This window comes from Gopherus flavomarginatus, chromosome 2 (assembly GCF_025201925.1).
Source record: "Gopherus flavomarginatus isolate rGopFla2 chromosome 2, rGopFla2.mat.asm, whole genome shotgun sequence".
Classification (NCBI taxonomy): domain Eukaryota; kingdom Metazoa; phylum Chordata; order Testudines; family Testudinidae; genus Gopherus; species Gopherus flavomarginatus.
This window is the reverse complement of record NC_066618.1, coordinates 30830572-30852912: the sequence shown is the minus strand read 5'-3', so window position 1 is coordinate 30852912 and position 22341 is coordinate 30830572. Positions and strand designations below refer to the sequence as shown.

The window sequence follows — 22341 nt, the reverse complement described above, 5'->3', positions numbered from 1 at the left end:
ACCAGACACCATCAAATTAGGCCTGAATAAAGACTGGGAGTGGTTGGGACATTACAAAACCTAATTTCCCCCATACTAATTTCCTCCTACAGTTACTCACACCTTCTTGTCAACTGTTTGAAATGGGCCACTCCCATTACCACTACAAAAGTGATTTTTCCTCCCTTGGTATCCTACTGTTAATTGAATTGTCTCGTTAGACGGACCTCCCACTTGGTAAGGCAACTCCCATCTTTTAATGTGCTTTGTATTTATACCTACTACTGTATTTTCTACTTCATGCATCTGATGAAGTGGGTTCTAGCCCACAAAAGCTTATGGCCAAATATGTTTGTCTCTAAGGTGCCACAAGGACTCCTTGTTGTTTTTATCAAAACTTAAGTTATTCATACCTGTTATCATCTTTGCTACTCTCTCTCGCCAAGGCTGTGATACACTTTCTGAAGTTTGTTCATATACCATAAACACAGCAATATCGATGGGATCTAACAAGTGCATACTGTTTCTCCCACTATACAATTAAAAAAAACCCAACCACCACCAATTTTGCCTTTTACTGCTGCTTTGTACTTGGCTGAAGATTTTAATAACTCTTCCACAATAACTCCCAATCCCTTTTCTGATCAGTATGCTGGATGATTAGTTTTTCACTCCTTGACCAAATTTTATATATTTTAACTCTGATCTGAATTTATCTGCTGATTCAGTGACCAAAAGACCAGTTTTTGAATCTGTTTTCCCCCAATCCCCACATTTGCTTAGCCTTCAGCATGAGTTCTTAGTTTCAGTTCTGTAATTCATAATAGTTTTATATTATGAACAGACGGGGTGGCTCTAGGCATTTTGCCGCCCCAAGCACGGCAGGCAGGCTGCCTTCGGCGGCTTGCCTGCAGAGGGTCTGCTGGTTTTCCGTGGCTTCGGCAGACCTCCCGCAGGCGTGCCACCGAAGGCAGCCTGCCTGCCGCCCTCACAGCGACCGGCAGAGCGCCCCTAGTGACTTGCCACCCCAAGCATGCGCTTGGGGTTCTGGTGCCTGGAGCTGCCCCTGTGAACAGAGGTATTAAAGCGTACCCTTGATATTTTTAACTTTTAACCTCTTTCTACCCTGAACTGTGTCTATGGCTGTCATAAACAGATAAGTAAGAGTTAATAGAACAGAAGTACTTCATATCTCTTTTTGCCTGGAAAGGGTTAACAAGATCAGTGAGCCTGGCTGTCACCTGACCAGAGGACCAATCAGGGGACAGGATACTTTCAAAATCTTGAGGGAGGGAAGTTTTTGTGTGTGCTGTTAGTGTTTGGTTGTTGTTCACTCTGGGGGCTCAGAGGGACCAGATGTGCAACCAGGTTTCTCTCCAATCTCCCTGATACAGGTTCTTATAGATTCATAATAGTAAATACTAGGTGATAAGGCGAGTTAGGCTTATGTTTGTTTTCTTCATTTGCAAATGTGTATTTGGCTGGGAGGAGTTCAAGTGTGTATTTGGCTGAAAGGATTTTAATTTGTACTTGTATACTTAGGCTAGGAGGGTATTCCCAGTGTCTATAGCTGAAAGACCCTGTACCTATTCCATTTTAAATTCACAAAGATAATTTCTACTGTTTTTTCTTTCTTTAATTAAAAGCTTTTCTTGTTTAAGAAGCTGATTGTTTTTTTTATTCTGGTGAGACCCCAGGGGACTGGGTCTGGATCCACCAGGGAATTGGTGGGGAGAAAGGAGGGAAGGGGGAGAGAGAGGTTAATTTTCTCTCTGTGTTAGGATTACTGTCTCTCTCAGGGAGAGTCTGGGAGTGAGAGAGAGGAGGAGGAGGGGGGAAGGTGGATTTTCCTCTCTGTTTTAAGATTCAAGGAGTTTGAATCACAGTGATCTTCCAGGGTAACCCAGGGAGGGGAAGTCTGGGAGAGGCAACGGTGAGGGAAAGGGTTTACTTTCCTTGTGTTAAGATCCAGAGGGACTGGGTCTTAGGGGTCCCCGGGCAAGGTTTTGGGGGGACCAGAGTGTACCAGGCACTGGAATTCCTGGTTGGTGGCAGCACCACAAGTACTAAGCTGGTAATTGAGCTTAGAGGAATTCATGCTGGCACCCTATCTTGTGGACGCTAAGGTTCAGAGTGGGGAATTATACCATGACAATGGCTACATTGTGTCTTTCTCCTAAGCTTGTTTTCTGTTTAACGCCTCACTTTATTACCTCACGTAATAACTCTCTACCTTAGCCATTAGTCTCTGACATGTTTGCTTCTTTTTAATCCTTAGAAATCTTATCCAAATCCAGTGAATTAAATAACATCTAAGGTTTTTGTTTTTATTGCTTCCTAGATGATGCACGTTATTAGGATCTGATGTTTTGTCTGCATTAAGTTCATTTGATTCCTCTTCCCCCCACCCCCGCCCTATGTCCATCTGAAAAATTAATATAAAAATAAGCAGATTCAAAATGTAATAAAGTTCCAGTTAACAAGAGTATCAACTGTGTATGGTACCTGCATGAAGGAACTGCTTCAATGACAACCACAATTATCTAATCTATTTTTACACTTAGATTTTTACAATTTATTTCAGGCTGCACTTTCCACAAAAAATTTATATGACCATTTTTTACTTGTAAATTGAGCATATTTGATATATAAACATGAAACCCCATAATGCCATATTTAGTCACTTTCCAGAGTGGAACCCCCTTAAACGGTTTATAGACCATGGCTGAGCCACATCTGTCTCCTTATCTCAAGGCTGAACATCTTTAGAGAACTCCTAAAATCCGTGCATTCTCAAAAATCTCCATTGCAGCCCTCCCCAGCACCTTTTTTACCACCTCCATACCAGTTTTCAAACTAGGAAACCAGAACTGCATGCTGTACTCCAAATGAATTCTAAGTGCACATTATCTGCATGGATATACAGTAAGTATGGTCTTGTGTATGACACAAAACCTTGTATACTCCGTAGCAAGTCGGACCTGAGGCCATGTCTACATTAGTGAACTTACAGTTCTCCTGTCAGCATAATAAAACCACCTCAACCACCTGCGGAAGCTATGTCAGCAGGAGAAGCTCTCCCACAGACATAGTGTTGTGCACATGAGCACTTATGCTGGCAAAACTTGTCTCTCTTAGGAATGTGTGTTTTTTCCCCACACACTTGAGTGACGTAAGTTTTGCTGACATAAGTGGTAGTATAGACATGGTCTTGTACTATGGCAAGGAAAGAAAGCTACGCTTAAGTGAAAAAATATCTTTTTAATTAAATATAAAAATGAATAATACAGTCAGTATAGTAGCCTCTTATATTCAGTTATGTTACTTTGTTTTCATGTTCTCTTTTCCTGAGAAGCAAACATTTGTTTTTTTGTACTGACAATCTGGAACTGTATTGTAGAAGTTGGTGAAGGTGCGGAAGCTGGAGTTTTTTGATAGCTGGGATGGAGACAGTTTAGGACTCTGAGGACCCAAGAAAGCATGTGAGATAGTTTTCTTTTCTGGAATAATCCTTAGCAGGATGTTTCTACTAAAAAGATCAGCAATGAAATATATAAAATGTAAGAATGTAAGAACTTAATCTAACACCTGTAGGCTTCAGGGTTCATATCTCACAGAAGAATGAGGCAACTTACATCTCTCAAAATTATTGTTTCAGGTTGTCTGCAGACTCAAAGATACTACTGGATTTGTTTATGCTCAATTCATGTTTTGAAGCTTATTTTCATAACCATAAATGCTAAAACTTTTTTTTTTTAATAATAAAAGCTTGGTTTTGGAGATGAGTTATGTGACAAAGATGGATTTGTGGCAGTAGAATCATGGAATATACAGGGACAGGGCCCTGTTTATACATGCTAGCTGATAGTTTGTAATAAAATTAAGGTAGAGGCACACTAATTCCCTAATTTACTTCAGTATTTCATCTATTGTATTGTATTACAATACACTGTCAGCAAAAGCAACAAGGAGTCCTTGTGGCAACTTAGAGACTAAAATTTATTTGGGCATAAGCTTTTGTGGCTAGAACTCACTTCATCAGATGCATGGAGCGAAAAATACAGTAAGCAGTATAAGTATTACAGCACATGAAAAGATGGGAGTTGCCTTACCAAGTGGGAGTCAATGCTAACGAGGCCAATGCAATCAAGGTGGATGTTGCCCATTTCTAACAGTTGAGCATGACAGAAATTATCTAAAATTCCTCCGCCTTTTATGGGGAGCCCACAAAAATATGATGAAAGTGAATATTCAAATATCTCTAGACACGCAGAGAATGCCAGAGTGCCTTTTTAGGGCTTTTGGAATTGGGACAAATATTAGGAAAAGAGGACCTTGATACCTTTTTAACCTCCTCTGCACTGAACCCCTCTTCTCAAATCTTCCCTGAAGGAAATGTAGATTTCCCCTGAGCCTTTTCTTGCTCTTTTCTCTCCTGGACCTGCACCAAGGGGAGAAGATTGATCAGCTCCAATAATACATAGGAGGGGCTTTTTAAGAGGGCATTTTCACAAACCAGTCCCTGAGCTTGAAGATTCAGCGACTGAAATGCACCACTATACACTATCAGGAGGTCATCTCTGTCTGGAAGGATGAGTCTTCCTTAGAACAGGTGGAGTAGGTCTGCAAGCCACCCCGGAAGTATCCCAGGCAGGGTTATCACTACCAGACAACTCCTCTCTCTTGGCTTTAAAGACTTTGCGGATGATGAGGAGTGGAGAAGAGGGAAGGCATATCCTCATGCCATCAACCAGCTGATCACAAAGGAATCCTGGAGTCAGCAGTTCCAAATCCAGCTATCTGCTGCAGTAGGAGTTGATCATTTAGATTGGACATGCATACATCCAGAGATGACAAACGTAATTATTGCTATCCACTAGAAAACTTCTTTATGGAACTTCCATTTGGCTGGGTGGTTCTAAGTGCAGTTGAGCCAGTAAGCGTGGATAGTGAGGTATACAAAGTGCCTTCAAAGTTCTGTAGTTTCTCTCTGCCCAGTAATACAGTAGGATGGTCTACTTCAGGAGGTGCTGGTTCTTGGTTCCTCATAGGTGATTCAAATAGACTACTACAACCATATTGTCCAATCCCATCAGGACATGTCGCCTTGCAGATTGCCTCAAAGAATGTCTGACTGCCCAGAGTTATAATAAATTGATATGAAACATCATTATTTGTGGGGCCAGGCCCCTGAAATAATCTTATGGGAGAGTTAGTACTCCATCTCCTCAGGCTGGCACTGGAGCTGATGGCAAGTTGCAGGGAAAAGGAAAATTGTGCAGGAGGTACTCTTTTAGGAAATTAGAACTGTCCAGCCACCAGGTCAGAGATATCTTCACTGACATGGGGACTTCAGTTTGATTTCATTGGTGGTTTGAAGCAACAGGAGGAACTGTTGCAGGAGCTGAGAGCCACTGACACCAGGACATCAGGTCTTGGCAACACACCGTGGTTTCCAGAAGGCACATGTAATTCCTGATAGGTGTGTGTCTCATATGCTGATAGGCCCAGATCTGCATCTTTAGCTATTTAATCCCTCCTGGAGATGGCAGCGCTTTTCTGTTATTTGTGGTTATCACTGCTTGAGATAGGTGAACCTTTGGGAAAGGATCAAGAAGCTCTTGTTCTGATTCATTATGAGCTTCAAATGAGCAAAAAGATTTATTTAACACCTCATTGGCCTCCTGGAGGAACTGGACTCACATGAGCAAGTCACCCAGATAAGGGATTATGCAGTTGATATTACTGCCATCATCCTGAAGAAGGTCCAGGAGGCAGAGGCATGCCCAATGGTAATGCAATATGATTCACTGAAGCACAGCTGTCTGACTGAGAACCTGAAGAAACTCGGATGATCTGGAGCTATGCTGATGTGTAGATGCACTCCCTTGAAGCCAATGGATGCCAAGAATTCCTCATCATTGGTCACTGCCAGCATGAATCACAAATTTTATATTAAGCCATTAATTGGTTATGAATTTGTTAAACCATATCAAATCTAGAATAACCACAAATAATTGGACCTCTTGTGGGCTACAAAATATCTTGAGTAGATCACTTTGCCCAACAGGTCTAGGGAGAAAGGTGTGATGGATCCAATCTAGAGAAGATGGGAGAAGGTTTCAGCTACTTCAGCTCTTGTCTAGTCTGATGAAAGTGGAGGATAACTATTAAGTAGTGCTCCTGAACTACTCAAAAGGATCTATGCATCCAGTCTGATGCTGGAGCAGATGTGCAGGAAATCTTTCCTCCTAGGATCTGCAATTCTGAGGCAAGAGAAAATAGGTTCTAAGTATGTCCTCCTTTACCCAAAGTTAGGATAAGATTCCAGTCTGAAGTCTGTCTTTCAAAAGGACTACTTGTTGGCGCTTGTCACTGTTGGACATGTGGTAAACTGGAGAACACTGGTGAAGAAACATCTTCTGTGAGACAAGGAAGGAGCAGAAATGGAGTCTTGCTCAAGTGGCTTCATAGAGTAGGGAGAGAGGTTTCTTTTTCTGAAAACTGTTGAGAGTGAAATCAAGGAGTCTTGGAATGGACCCTTAAGAGCCAAGAGTCTGAGCTGTGAGGACATGTCTTCTCTCTAAGGAAGAACCCAGAAAACTGGGTGAGGTAGCACCGAGGAAGTCAGGATGCTGGCTCTTACCTGAATGGAGTCTTGGGTCATGTTGTTTGCCACTAGAAGACACCTGGAGAGGTTCCTATGAGCCAAATTTTGGGAGATGGTGGAGAGATCCCAGTCAGATTGACTTTGTTGGACAAGAATCTCTGAGCTCAGTTTAACGTAGTCTCAAGAAACTCTCTGAAGAGAACTGAGGAGGTGGCTGTAGGTGCAGAAGATCAGGGCCTTCTCTTAGGCTATTTTGTGGGAATAAGTATTGAATAAGAAGGGCATTCTCACAAAGACGGAGCAACAAGGCTGGATAAGCCTCATTAAACTAAGTTCTGGGCCCCCACTGAATGGAAAGAGGGCAAAAGAAGAAACAAAGATCCCTTTCCTGCATCTTTACTTGGAATTCATCCTCCTCACTGTCCCCTTGCTGGCTTCACTGAGGCAGTTATTAGTCCTACTGGGCTGGGAAGAATGGAGCATTCATCTAGTTCCCACCTGTAAGCATTCCTTTGACCCAAAAATCAGGACTGTCCCTATAAAATCAGCACATCTGGTCACCTTAAGGATAGCTTAATGGTTTGAGCATTGGCCTACTAAACCCCAGGTTGTGAGTTTAATCCTTGAGGGGGGCAATTTAGGGAACTGGAGTGTGTAAAAAAAACAACAAAAAAAACACACCTGTCTGGGGATTTGTCCTGCTTTGAGCAGGGGATTGGACTAGATGACCTCCTGAGGTCCCTTCCAACCCTGATATTCTATGTCTTCAAGTCAACATTGGGCATGGCCACACTATGGACTGAAGCAGGCAGAACTTTCTTCTTTTGCCTGCTTCTGCTCTGTGATGAATCATAGCCTGGCTGAGGTAAACTGGAGCACCTCTGCTGTTATCCTGGCAGGAAACAACTGGGGACTCAAGCCAGGAGAAGGAGGATTAGATCCAAAATCCTCCAGCAGCACTCCTTGCCTGTCTCACAAAAGGAGGAACAGCCAACGTCTGCAAGGGCAGAAGCCACATCTCAGAAAACTCATCATGAAGTATAATATAGATAATACAGTAGAAAGCTGATATGTTGACTTATTTTTGTTAAATGCAGTTGCTGGTGGTAAGTAGGATGAAATTTGCCCATTTTTGGGGTGTAAGTTAAGATTTCATTTAAATAAAAAAAAGTTAAGTTTCTAACTTTTCTGAAGGTGACCAGATGGCATACAGTTGTCCTTTATCTACAGCTATAAACAACAGAGATATAAATTGCCTGTATTTATCTCAACTCTAAAATCTGCCACTATTTGCATTAGTTCTACTTCTCAAAATGGCTATATATTTAGAGGTTCTGGAAGGCAGTAATATCCACACCCTTCCAAAACCTTTGTGTATTTTGAGAATTGTCAGCAAGTATGAGGAATTTTTTGGCTACAGACTTACTGATTATTTGTCAAGGGTTGATTTGTTACATGCACAGTTATAAAAAATATTCTTGAATGAAATTACATTTAGTAAATTTCTACTGCAGTCTACACATGATGCAAATGAGTCACTTATAAAGTAATCTCAAAATGTCCACTGTATATTACTAAAACGATGGTGCAACTGTATTATTTACAGGATGATTCATAATCACTTTTCACTGATGCAAGAACAATAAATAACTCTGCTTCTGCTGATCTCTGGCAGCAAAAAGGCCATCTACAGGTGAGGTCTAAATGATGCAAAGTACCAACAATCTTTACTAGTTCAGAAGGCCCAGAACAGATTAGTGCAGCCTCAAAAACAGAGTATTAAATCTAGGGAGGCTAAAAGATGCACTGATACAATATTCTGATTTCCAGCCTCTGCCAGTGGGGCATTTTTGGAGCCTTGACTGCTGCGTAAAGCTGACTTTTCCTGGCAGAAGCTCCAGGGGAGCGCAACTGTTTGACCCCTGCTCACCATCTCCTGGGATGCACATGTCCCCACTGAGCAAAGGTTCAGACTGCACTTCCCTGAGCCAACCAGTTAGGTTGCTTTGTTTAAACTGTCCATGTGTAAATTATAATCACAGGGATGGTCTAGACAGTATTTGGTCCAGCCATGAAAGCAGGGGACTGGACTCGATGACCTCTTGAGGTCCCTTCCAGTCCTAGAATCTATAAGTTTCCCCCCAAATTAAATATCTAAATATATTCAGATTATTGGAAAAGACATTTGGTAAGTAAATGTGTTTTAAATATGCATTTAGACCTTTAGAAAAAAGTTTAGAGGATCAGTAAAATACTGGTTAGAGGGACAAAGAGACTTCATTCTAGAAGATATATTTGATAAAAGTATTTCTGATGCAACAATTTTATAATTTGTAAATGTGACAAGGATCAAATTTATTATTTAAAACTGTATATACAAAGCATGTGCGTAAGTCAAGTTATAAACAGTCAATTACACAAAAATACTCCATATAAATAGGCAAATTCCTTAAAAAAAATCTTTATTGTTCTCCACACTTAAATGTATTGGTTAACCTGTTGAGTTTTCTAGGCTGTGTTCGGATTATTTCAAACCCAAACAATGAACTAGTGGTTTTTAAACATGTTATTTTGCTTTAAGTATACATATCTAAGGCCTGACTGTATCTTCCCACTGAGCTTTTAATTTTCTTATAAGCACAATACAGAGGTTTGCAGATAACAATGCATGTCTTTTGTGCCCTATAAAGATTTGGCTATTTGCAGTCTTTTCTGTAGTATAAGAAAAAATTAAATGTAATGTTTTTGTCTACTCCTGCTCTAATTACAAAATAAAAATTGAACAAAGCAAAGAAAACCATAAATGCATCTGTTTCAGAATTTGGAAGAAAACTATTGTAGGTTTTACATTCCATATAGAAAATATAGACATTGAAGTAACAAGGGCCCCAAGCCTTTATTCATGAACAATCAAACTCCGGAAGACCTCACTAGAAGATTTGCATGTGCAAGGAATAGAGAAATAGGGCCCTTAATATTTAACTATCAGCTATGAAAATAATGTTTAACTTCACAACTGGCAGACAGTGGACTACTATCACTGTAAATTTATACCAAAACCTTCCCCAAAGTATGTATATGTAAAATGACTTCAAAGATTTTCATTTGAAGCCATTGCAAGATCATTTTAGGGGTGGGGCTAACATCTTATTGAAGAAAAGAAAATTGATCTAGAGAAAGGATTAAAAAAAACCCTCCCGTTTCTCATTACACAAAAACGCAAGAGGCTGTGACGAAATGTTTGTTCCGATCCCTACTTCACCCAATATTTAAATAACACAGTTTAACGATCCGCTCCGACTAAAGTGCTCCTACTTCGATAAAAGAAAATGAAAAGATACAATAGATCAAATCTTGCCCCACCTTCTCCCGCACCCCCCTTTCTCTTAGTGAAACGGACATACATTGTTTAAGAGCACCACAGCGCCACCAACACAGATCAATGCAAAACAAAAAAGATCTCCCACCGTGTGAAAAAAAATGCGCCTAGAAAAATGCCAAAAATTACAAAATGTCTCCCAAATGCACCTTCTCGGAGAAAAACAAGACATCTCTGTGAAGTGTGGCTAAATAGGAGCCTTTGTATAAATATGGCTTTAAGCTGAGTGCTGTAAGAGAGCTCATTTTCAGATAAAAAGGCCACTGTTTAGAAACAGACATAACAGGGTTTATATTAAGTTATGTCAGTCTCCACCTTCATATACCAAGGGCAGTTTTTTTCCCCTGTAGTTTGAATCAAAGTAATCCATCAAGAGCTATCAGAAACGGCATAATAAACTAGTTTAGCTACAGCCACAATAAACATATTAAGATAATATATCCCTATATCAATTAGCCAATCCATTATATTTATAAATTGTGTGTAGATAGATATAGATATAGCGATGCATTTATCACTCCGTACAAAACAAGTCCATCTTAAAAATATTTGAGTTCTCATACACTTCGCAATAATTGAAATGCCGTTTGTGCTTCAAATATATTAAGCCTTGAAGACGGAAACAAAACTGATTGTCTTTTAATTGTCGAAATTAACTGGACAACGTTGGGTGGAATACGCACGAGATCAAAGGTAAAGAAAAACACAAAGATACATTTTGTTCAGTAACATAACGAAAATCCTTTATAGTAGATATTAATCGCAAAAATGTAGCAACAAATATTTTAATATTTTTTTTTTACAAACTTACCTTTAGAAGCGGCAGAGATGATAGTCCTTGCAAAATGACTGTAACAATATAGGCTGTATACTTGTTCCACTACAAACAGCCATCTCCATGCAGCAAAGCGATATCCAAACATCTTTAGAATATTTTGTAAATAGAAAGTGGTACTTTCTTCCATGATCGCTGGTTGAATTAAGAGGTTTTCCTGAGGCTCTGTGGGCGTTTGGAAAAATCGGAGAAATATCCAAAAAAGATTAAAAGCAGCAGGAGCCAGAAGACTCTGGGGTTAACAACTTTGTAATGGCAAACAGGCGTGTTCTGATTGGTTAGGAGGGCAGTGTCCCTACAGTCTGCACTATCCCCCGCTCTCCCCCTTCTGCAGCCTGGAAAAAAAAATGCAGTGTGCCATTTTACGCTTGAATTTTAAACACACAGCCAACAAAATCACCAAAGTTTATGCTTGATATTTAGTGACAATGCAAAACAAGAAGTTCTTTCAAGAGACTACATTGCTATTTCAGTAAAAAACTCTTTAAAAAGCCCACAGAAATAATTCAGTCCTTTTCAGCCAGAGGCTTTGCCATTTTTCCGTCTACTTCTCTTAAGCAAGTTTTTACCAAGAAACACATTAATCAACGTTTTTCAGACATCTCATGCAATTTTAAAATAAATATATCAACATTATTATGGTTTAATAATATTACAGAATCTAAGAAAGCCAGTCATGCCTGAAACAAAATCCATGACTCCTTGATATTGGAAGGCTTACATCCCAGAGAATATTCAGTTTTTTACAAATCTAAATACCTACCTTATAAAAGAACTAAAATAATATTAATTTCAACAGATACATCCATTATGGCAGGAATAGTTTTTCCATAAATACTGTTTAAAAACCCCTCCTTTAACTGACTGACAGAATTTTACCATGCTGCCCACAAACAAAATGGCTGTGGCACTGAGTTTTTCGGATCCTCCCACTGTGCCTCCCCTTGGCCTCAAGGAAGTGGTAGAAATCCAAAATAAAATCAATACTAAAAGTACAATGCATAGGCTAAACTCCATATGACACCATTTGGCATCTTGGATGGTGAGGAATATTTACAAATGTCCTAATTTCTCAGGGATTTTTATTGTTTTAAAAGGGAATCAATCACTGGACGTTTCCACAACTGTGTTATTTGAACTTCCTGCTTTACATATTTATAAAGTCTTTCACCTATTTTGGCAGGCTTTCAAATTAAGTGGGTTGGGAAATTTGATGCTGTGGCTCTTTAGCTGTGAGCTGAGTCAGGTACTCAGTGGCTTAACTTGTGTTCTTGAAATGAAGGCAAATTCTAACACTTTAATATTCAGTACAAAATTTAAAAAACCCTAACTTATTGCAATGTTATAGTGAGAATTTAAATACACAAAAGCCAAGACATTCAATGTATGGTTCCCACACTAACTGTAAGGTAGGCCCCTTGCATATAAAAAAGCATTTTGTATTCTTCTATGTTATTTATACTTATGGCTTAATGTAATGTAGGCGAATTATGGTTTTTGTGAAATAATCCGGATTTTTTTTACTTAATAATGATTTGTGTATTTTTGCAGCTTATAGCTTTTTAAAAATTAATTTATAACAAAAATTTAAAGGGAAATGATTGCACATTCAAATCAAATTTGCTCATGAATAATTTAAAATGTTTAACCCATCGTTGAACCATGATGCTATTTGGCACTTACACGTCTCTTGTTGCAGACAGTTCCCTGGGATCCATAGGGCCTGACTCAACTCCCATGAAGTCTTTCTATCTACATTAGTGGAAGTTGATTGCTTCCTCAATGACCAAAAGGAGATCAAGATGTCAGTTTAAAGGCTTCCCTGAAAAACAGCAACACTTGAAGTGGGAGACAAGAGGAGAGGTTGCTGGACTTGCTGAGCCTAATTCAATGTCATATGAAAAATTGTAGATATAGATTCCTTTCCCCTTCCCCTCTAAATCCCTCTTAGAGGCACTGGAAATGACTCAGTGGGGTGAGTGGATTTTTTTCCTGACTCACCTCCCACTCCCATTCCTAGATTTCAAAAATTGCCTTGTTTTGGAGGATAAATAAAATGGCTTACGATCAATTTGTGTTATGAAGAAAGTCATGACACTTTTTGAAGGAATAAAGGTCGTGTAGTGGAGAGCTAGTCTGGATGACTATGTTCTGCCTATTTTTAAATTACTATTTATTTAGTGAATTCAGTGTTTATGACACTGTGGTTAGTGCTAATTATTGTGATGGTTTTTTATTATAGGAAAACCCGTTTACTAGACTCTGTACTAGGAGTGGGCAAACTACAGCCCAGGGGCCACATCCGACCCTTCAGACATTTTAATCTGGCCCTCGATCTCCTGCCAGGAAGGGGGATCTGGGGCTTGTCCCACTCTGAGTGGCTTCTGGAAGCAGCAGCGTGTTCTCACTCCAGGTCCTATGCATAGGGGCAGCCAGGGGAATCCATATGTTGTCCCAATCCCAAGCTCCAGCTCTGCAGCTCCCATTGGCCAGTAACCACAGCCAATGGGAGCTGCAGAGGCAGCACCTGTGGATGGGACAGCATGCAGAGCCTCCTGGCCATGCCTCTGCATAGGAGTTAGAAAGGGGACATGCCACTGCTTAAGGTAAGCGCCACCTGAAGCCTGCACCCCTGACCTCCTCCTACACCCCAACCCCCTGCCCTAGTCCTGATCCCCCTCCTGCCCTCTGAGCTCCTTGGTCCCAGGCCAGAGCACCCTCCTGCACTCCATTCCCTCATCCACAGTCCCACCCCAGAGCCCGCACCTCAACCTCCTGCTCCAGTCCCGAGCCCCCTCCCACACCCTGAATTCCTCATTTCTGCCCCCACCCCAGAGCTCTCACCCTCTCCCATACCCCAGTCCCTAATTCTGTGAGCATTCATGGCCCACCATACAATTTCCATACCCAAATGTGGCCCTCAGGTCAAAAAGTTTGCCCACGCCTGCTCTGGACTGAAACCACCAGCTCACTGAGCACAGGTACCAAACAGACCTCAGTTGACCACAACTTTTGGTCACTATCAAGTTTTGTCATGTCCAAACTGGCAACCTAGAATTAAAAGTTTCCTTTCTCATGTTAGTTCTCTGAGACATGCAAACCTCACCTCCTGCAGTCTCCATTATTCCCTCCCCTAAACCATCATTTAACATTTATAAGGTTTGTTAAACAGCTTCTATGTTCTACCCCATCTCTGGTAGCTGCCTTGCAGTAGTGGATACTACAGAGTTGTAAAGCTCTTTGTGGTTCTTGGGATGAAAGGTATTACATAAGTGTAAGATTATTATTATTAATTATTATTATTATTATTATTATTAAGACAATGTGAGGTGCTTGTGAAGTATGTTGGCTATTCATGATATACTTTAGATTTCCAGAAAGCCTTTGATGAGGTTCCTCACCAAAGGCTCTTACATAAATTAAGTTGTCATGGGATAAGAGGGAAGAACCTTTCATGGATTGAGAACTGGTTAAAAGACAAGGAACAAAGGGTAGGAATAAATGGTAAATTTTCAGAATAGCGAGGGGTAACTAGTGGTGTTCCCCAAGGGTCAGTCCTAGGACCAATCCTATTCAACTTATTCATAGATGATCTGGAGAAAGAGGTAAAAAGTGAGGTGGCAAAGTTTGCAGATGATACTAAACTGCTCAAGATAGTTAAGACCAAAGCAGACTGTGAAAAACTTCAAAAAGATCTCACAAAACTAAGTGATTGGGCAACAAAATGGCAAATGAAATTTAATGTGGATAAATGTAAAGTAATGCACACTGGGAAAAATAACCCCAACTATACATACAATATGATGGGGGCTAATTTATCTACAACGAATCAGGAAAAAGATCTTGGAGTCATCGTGAACAGTTCTCTGAAGATGTCCACGCAGTTTGCAGTGCCAGTCAAAAAAGCAAACAGGATGTTAGGAATCATTAAAAAGGGGATAGAGAACAAGATGGAGAATATCTTATTGCCCTTATATAAATCCATGGTACGCCCACATCTTGAATACTGTGTACAGATGTGGTCTCCTTATCTCAAAAAAGATATACTAGCATTAGAAAAGGTTCAGAGAAGGACAACTAAAATAATTAGGGGGTTGGAATGGGTCCCGTATGAGGAGAGATTAAAGAGGCTAGGACTTTTCAGCTTGGAAAAGAAGAGACTAAGGTGGGATATGATAGAGGTATATAAATCATGAGTGATGTGGAGAAAGTGAATAAGGAAAAGTTATTTACTTGTTCCCATAATATAAGAACTAGAGGCCACCAAATGAAATTAATGGGCAGCAGGTTTAAAAGGAGTAAAAGGAAGTTGTTCTTCACACAGTCCACAGTCAACTTGTGGAACTCCTTGCCTGAGGAGGTTGTGAAGGTTAGGACTATAACGGAGTTTAAAAGAGAACTGGATAAATTCATGGAGGTTAAGTCCATTAATGGCTATTAGCCAGGATGGGTAAGGAACGGTGTCCCTAACCTCTGTTTGTCAGAGAGTGGTGATGGATGGCAAGAGAGAGATTACTTGATCATTACTTGTTAGGTTCCCTCCCTCTGGGGCACTTGGCATTGGCTACTGTCGGTAGACAGGATACTGGCTGGATGGACCTTTGCTCTGACCCAATATGGCTGTTCTTATGTTCTTATGTTAAATTAGCAGTTTTTTTAAAAAAAAGTAAATATGAAGTGTAAAATGCCAAACTGTTTTCAACTGAGATAATGATCGAAATATACACTGCAAATTTGTCTGTTATTTGTATGATTTAGTAAAGAAAGATGCATTAAGTATATCCTTATGCTTTGCAAATTGCCACAACTCGCCCCTAAATCAATTTTCCTATTGCTAAGAGTGATTCCAAAGTGTGCTACATTGCTATATCCCTCCTGTACTGGTTTCCTTTGTGAGTTGTGTCCAGTGAAAGTTTGGTGTTAATATGGAACTTTGAGAGTTGACATGGGGAGTTTCTACTCAAAAGGCAGAGAGCATAGCATACCCTCTACTGAAACAAGAAAACAAGCCTGCTATAGATTCAGAATTAGATTAAAGTGTACACAGAAAAGTGTGTGTGTACAAATAGCATCTTTTTACTCAATCTCTCTGCTCCCTTTATATGTTCCGAGTTCCGTCTGCTTGCATCACATACATACAAACAAAAGGTTTTGCTACCTTTTACTCCTATTAGCACTATATAGACAATTCAATTAATCTCTAGGAGAGCTAGTCAAATTGTATTTTGGTTTATGCATTTTTAATAGAATTAATGACTAGGCTCCAGTTGCAGAATCTTTATTAGTGGTGGTGATATGTGAGCCAGAAAGAACAGAACTGATTTTTCACTGCTGATAATTAGAAAGCTCCTTTATTTTACTTGTAAACTGAGTAGATTTGAGCTGAAGTAAGTCAAAAAACAATATACAAGGAGGCTCACAAGGCCAGTTTCAGAATCTTTTCAGACTATAGCTGTACTTGATCATTTTATTGCAACTGGAGAAACAAAACGATAACATAGAGCTACGTATTATTATTATTAAGTGGTCTTCTGAGCTTGCCTACCTTGGCAGTAGGTAAAGTATGGCAAATTTATGTAATTTGCACCATGGATCTTCCAAAGCATCTATGAAGAGAACTGTTTCTTCAACTCCGTACCCTAATGCATTTAAAACAGATCCCAGGCTTTAACCTTAGTAGCATCTTCTTATCTAAAATCACTATACTGTTTATGTAAGTTGGACATAATTGTACTGTTAAATAAATACAGATATATAGATAAAAAGATTACTCGTTATACAAGATTCTCTGTAATAAATCCTCTTTTGAGATAAAATTCGTTCCTGTTCAGAGCATCCACAAAGACCTAAGCACTGACTATCTGAGACTGAAACGGTACCTATTATTAGTGAATGCACGGACAATACAGTAAGATGGAAAAGATCCAAAATACAAAATATAAATTTGGGAGATAAAACAGATGTATAAGTCAAAAAAGATAAAAATGTCAAAAGGGGTTAGGTAAACATCATACATGTTTTAGCTATTCAATAGCTTCAGGGTCAGCAATATGCAGTCTGAAAACCCCTTGGTCCCAGCCCAGAGCACCCTCCTACACCCCCAAACTCCTTATCCCCAGCCACATCCCAGAGCCTGCACCCCCAGCCAGGGCCCTCACCTCCTCCCGCACACCTACCCCAATTTTGTGAGCACTCATGGCCCACCATACAATTTCTATTCCTTGATGTGACCCTTGGGCCAAAAAGTTTGCTCAACCCCCTGCTCTACCGCAAGAGCTAAAAGCAAACTGGCTGTTAGCTAAGGGTGTAGAGCAGACTTATTAATTGCTCTCTAAGTGGTCTCAGTGCCACTATATGGGACAGAACACCACACCCAGGAGGTGTGTGGGTTATACTAGCATGAGATGAGCAGCCATTCAGGAGGTGTACAGCATCCTCAATTGCATGACAGCTACACAGATGGCTGTTTCTGAGTCCACAGATGTGGTCATTTGCTGCACACTTCCCTGCCCCACCTCTAAAATGGTTGAGCTAGCCCCAGAAATAGGATGACAACTCAAAGCCAGGCAATGTCCCATCAGGTTGAATTATGAGGAAGAACTTCCTTACAGAGGGAGCATAATGTGACAGAGCCTAGACCTTGTGCATTCATCCTCAATGATATAACTAATATCTTGGTTCCCAAACAGGTGTACATCTTAAATAAGTATGATGTAATTTGTTTATTGCTGCTTAATGTGCCAGGTATGTCAGAAAAAGCAGTTGGTCCAACAAAAGGTATTACCTCACCCACCTTGTCTCTCTAATGTTTCAGAGAGATGGCAGACTTCTAGCATGGCTTCAATCTTGATGGCGTCTTTTTCAGACTAAGAGCTGGACCAGGCCATAAAGCTTATGAAAACAGGAAAGGCTCCAGGATTGTATCCCTATGGAGTTCCTTACTTTACCTAGCCCGAAAAGTTGACAGCTTTGGTTCAATTGATGTTTCCAATACAGTTGCCTCCCAAAAAATGGGAGTGGGGCAAAGGTCATAGCCATTCCGAAACCAAGAAAGCCACTGAAAGATCTCAAGAGTTACTGACCAACCTCTTTCATTTGTGTCACATATATGCTTATGGAAAGACTGATTCTGATGTGCTGATGCCACAACTTCCCTTTGTTTAAGCTGGCTTTAGACGAGGATGGTGTACTCGAGATCAAGTTATTTGGCTAACAAAAGACATCAAAGATGCCTTTGAGAAGGGCAAGAAAGTTGACACTGCTTTGGTCGATCTGTTAAACTGCATATGATAATGTCTGGCAAGAGGCGCTGACCACCAAGTTGTTGCAGGCTATTCCTGTATGCCCAAGGTGCAGTTCATCATGAAAATTATAATGAATTGAAGTGTCATCTTACAAGATGGAGACCAAGTCAGCTGGCTCAACTGTTTCCATAATGGACTCCTGCAAGGATCCATTCTAGCTCCTTTGGGCAGTGGGTATAATACCTGGGCCATAGTGGCCCCGCTTGCCCCTTCTCCAAGGCCCCCACCAGCTGCTGTTACCTGCCTGTCTGCCATGTGTCCTCCACTCCCCCACATCAAAGGTCTCTGCTGCTCATGGCGTCCTTCCTCCTTGGGGACAGAGGAGTGAGGAGGGACGCGGAGAGCCAGTGGCAGGTGGGGGAGTGAGGAGGCTCGGCTGGGTGCTTGGACTGGCGGCTCAGCTGGGAGGGGCCTTCAGGGGCAGGGGAGGCTGGCACCTAGGGGGGCAGCCTGGTGCTTGGGGCCTGGCCTGGCGCTAAGGAGGCTGGTGACTCAGCCTGGGTTTGGCCAGGAGACGACCTTCAGGGACAGAGGAGCGGGTGGCTTGGCCCAGCGCTGGGGCTGGCCCAGCAGCTCAGCCCAGCGCTTGCGGGGGCAGTGGCTCAGCCCAGTGCTTGAGGGGGGCAGTGGGTTGGGAGGCCAGCGGCTCAGCCAGTGTGGCTGGGGTGGGTGGGCCAGGGCTTCCCCAGTGGTGGTGGGGCCCCTCAGGACTTCTTCTGTTTGGGGAAAGTTTGGGGGTCCGACGTCGGGGGAGAAGGCTTGTGCGGAAGGGGCAGGGCTAGCCTCCCCAAAGCAGGGGTTCACCCACTGCCCAGGGCTCCTATCTTTTTCAACATATATACTTATGATCTACCAACAACTAAGGTCAATAAGTACATATATGTGGATGACATCTGTCATGTTGATGTGGTTAATGACCTATCTTATATCGAAGGGTCACTCAGCCAGAACATGAACGCTCTGGGCACTTACCTTCATCAGTGGAGACTTACATTAAGTGAACCTTAGGCCTTGTCTACAGAGTTTTGTCAACGCAAGTTATGCTGATGATCAAAGCCCATTATAATTACGTTGCTTGTGTATGTTCACACAATGATCCCCCTGTTGGCTGAGTGCATCCACAGTTGGTGCTCTAGCATCGACAGTGAGAGCAGTGCATTGTGAATAGCTATTCCACTATGCTACTTGCCACCTTCTGCATGTAGGAGTTGTGGAAAGGCGGAGTGGATCGCAATGCATCATGGGTGTCGGCTCATCATCTCATGATGCAGTTTTTTTCTGTCCCACCATTCCATGGGCTTCCAGCTGCATTTCTCACCATTTTTCAATGGCTCCTGTTTACTGTGCACCCTCTATCTCTGTCTGAAAGGATGAATCCTGCACTGCTCTCTACTGTTGTGATCACTGTTATGAAGACATTTTGGATGGTCATGCAGTGTATCATGAGCTCCTAATCTGAACAGGAATTTGAGGTTCATGACCTGCTGTGTGCCATGGAAAGAAACAACACCAGATTCCTTTTGGCATTCACGGATCAGCTGCTCATGGTGGACCATCACTTTTGGGATTGGGAAACAAGCACTGAGTGGTGGGATTGCATCATTATGTGGGTCTGGAATAACGAGCAGTGACTGCAGAACTTTCAGATTCGGAAAGTCACCTTCCTGGAACTGTGTGGAGATCATCTCAACACTGTGGCACAAAGACACCAAAATGAGAGCTGCCTTCTCGGTGGAGAAGTGCATGGCCATCGCTGTGTGGAAGCTGCTACTGATCGGTCGCAAATCAGTTTGGAATTGGGAAGTCCACCACTGGGGCTGCATTAACACAAATGTGCAGGATCGTTAATCATATTCTGATATGAAGGACTGTGACTCTTGGAAATATGCATGAAATAGTGGATGGCTTTGTGGCAGTGGGATTCCCTAACTGAAGCAGGGCAATAGATGGTACACATATCCCAAATTTGGCCTTGGACCATCTTGCAATGGAGTACATCAATAGAAAGGGGTACTTCTCTATGGTATTGCAGGTGCTTATGGATCACTGACATCAACGTGGGATGGTAAAGGAAGGTGCATGACACATGAATCTTCAGGAACACCGGCCTGTACAGAAAGCTGCAAGCAGGGACTTTCTTTTCAGACCAGAAGATTCCAATAGGGGATGTTGAAATGCCCATAGTGATCCTGGAAGACCCAGCATACCCCTTACTCCTATGGCTTATGAAGCCTTACACGAGAAACCTGGATAGGAGCAAGGAGCATTTCAACAATAGGCTGAGCAGGTGCAGAACGACCGTTGAATGTGCATTTGGTAGATTAAAAGCACACTGGTGCTGCCTTTATGGCAGGTTTGACCTAAATGAGGAAAATATTCCCATGGTCATAGCAGCCTCCTGTGCACTGTATAATATTTGTGAAGTTAAGGGTGAAAAGTTTCCCCTGCGGTGGATTGTGGAGGCTGATCACTTGATTTTGAGCAGACAGATACCAGGGCTATTAGAGGGGCTATTCGATATCTGTGTGTAAGTCCAGCTATCATTTTGAAAACTGTCCGAAAGGGTGGAATGAATGGGGTACTGAGATGGACAGAGAAGTTACAAGGAATGTATGGGAAGAGTTTGGGGAAGGCATGGCAAGCAGTTCTGTATAGGCTGCGGGGCGGGCAAGCATGCATGTATTCTGCCTGTGGCGTGATTAGGGTCTGCAACATCTCCGTTTGCGCCTCCATCACTTTTATCATCTGCTCCTAGCCCATTAAAATTCCTCCTGGCTCTCCTTTTTATCCTGCCTATTTTATAATTTTCATTTAAAGATTCTTTCCATGCCCTGTATTCTTGTGTAATTGGAGTACCTCTTGAAACATGTCCTTGCTCCTTCTTGGTTGCTTCTTTATCTGGTGGAGGTGTTCTCCTGAAGGCCACATGTGTAGAAGCACAAGAAATAGAAGCATCATTGTTAGTGCACTCACAACATTGAATCATTATAGTAAAATACACCCCTTTTTAAATACAAATCAGTTTCTCACAATCCCTTAGCAAGCACATAGCTTGGCAAATGCTTTAAACATAATGAATTTGGCTTTGGGGGAGGGGGAAGCTCAAAAAAATGTAAAGGGTCTACATGCTTTTTTAAGGGGATCACTGCAGGTGAGTAGGGACAAAATTGTAAATTCTGCCACTATTTTCCACAGGCGGGGAGCATTGAAGCTGATATCTCACTCCTGAGGGTAACCAAGAATGCAAGGGTGCATCTCCTGCATACGTGTGGCTTCAAATCAGGTCCCTATGTGTGCCACTTTGGTCCCTGCACAAGTGATTGCCAATTGGCACATGTAAGTCTCGTACAATGGGGGAAGGAACAAAGCAGCTCTGCCAAGGAACCTTCAACAGAGAATTGGCGAGTACCTCCAGGAAAGTTTTCTAGAGATCTCTCTGGAGGATTCCCATGAAATTTTGGTGTGTATTAACATACTGTTCCACCCCAATGCAAAGCTGCACAGGGGAATGTGAAACTCACACAAACACAAGCTAGTCTTGTACATTTCTATTCCTTCACTCTCTTCTAGCATATAACAAAGCAAAGAACAGCTCTACCTCATATAAATGAGAAGCATCAACTCAAAAAGATCACTTGCAGACCTCCCCTCTCCTGCATCATGCATGCCAGACATGGAGTGCTGGGACTGGCTCAAACCCTCCTGGGTCGAGAAGACGTTCACCACAGTACTGGATGACCCTGTTGCCAGTCCCATCTCATCCTCCAACTTGACATCCTTATACATGACTTTGTGCTTGAGGTTAAGTCTGCTGTCTGCTGTCTCCAGCCCCTCCAAAGTATCCACAGGGTTCTTGGTGGTGACAGTGGGCATCCAGCTCCTTATAGAGGCACAGGTCTTTGGCACAGCATCAGAGCAATAGTTTGACTCCCTTGCCTTCTGATATGCCTGCCTCAGCTCCTTTATCTTCACACCGATGTGTGTTCCATTCATAGCCCTTATTCAACATGGCAAGAGAAATCTGATTGTAGGTATTGAAGTTCCTGTGGCTTGAGCGGAGCTGGAACTGCATAACCTCTTCTCCCCACAGAGCCAGCAGATCCAACAACTCAGGTGTACTCCAAGCGGGAGAGCATTTGCTGCGTGGAGTTGCCATGGTCAGCTGGGAAGCTGCAATGTGAGCTGTCCGTGCTGATCAAACAGGAAGTAGATTTTCAAAAATTCCCAGGCCTTT

General features: G+C 41.8%; 1 protein-coding gene across 3 annotated transcripts in view; it reads right to left on the bottom strand.

Moving 5' to 3' along the window:
* The window catches only part of EPC1 (enhancer of polycomb homolog 1), a 114204-nt gene extending 102519 nt beyond the window's left edge, over nucleotides 1–11685 (bottom strand). For 2 of the 3 annotated variants that reach the window (XM_050939065.1, XM_050939067.1), the window contains exons 1-2: nucleotides 11567–11685; nucleotides 10780–11138 (exon numbers count right to left, since the gene is read on the bottom strand). The gene's annotated coding sequence lies outside the window, so the exon portion shown is untranslated. The remainder of the gene's footprint in view (nucleotides 1–10779; nucleotides 11139–11566) is intronic. The other variant, XM_050939066.1, reaches the window with a different exon arrangement.
* Between the last annotated feature and the right edge of the window lie 10656 nt (nucleotides 11686–22341).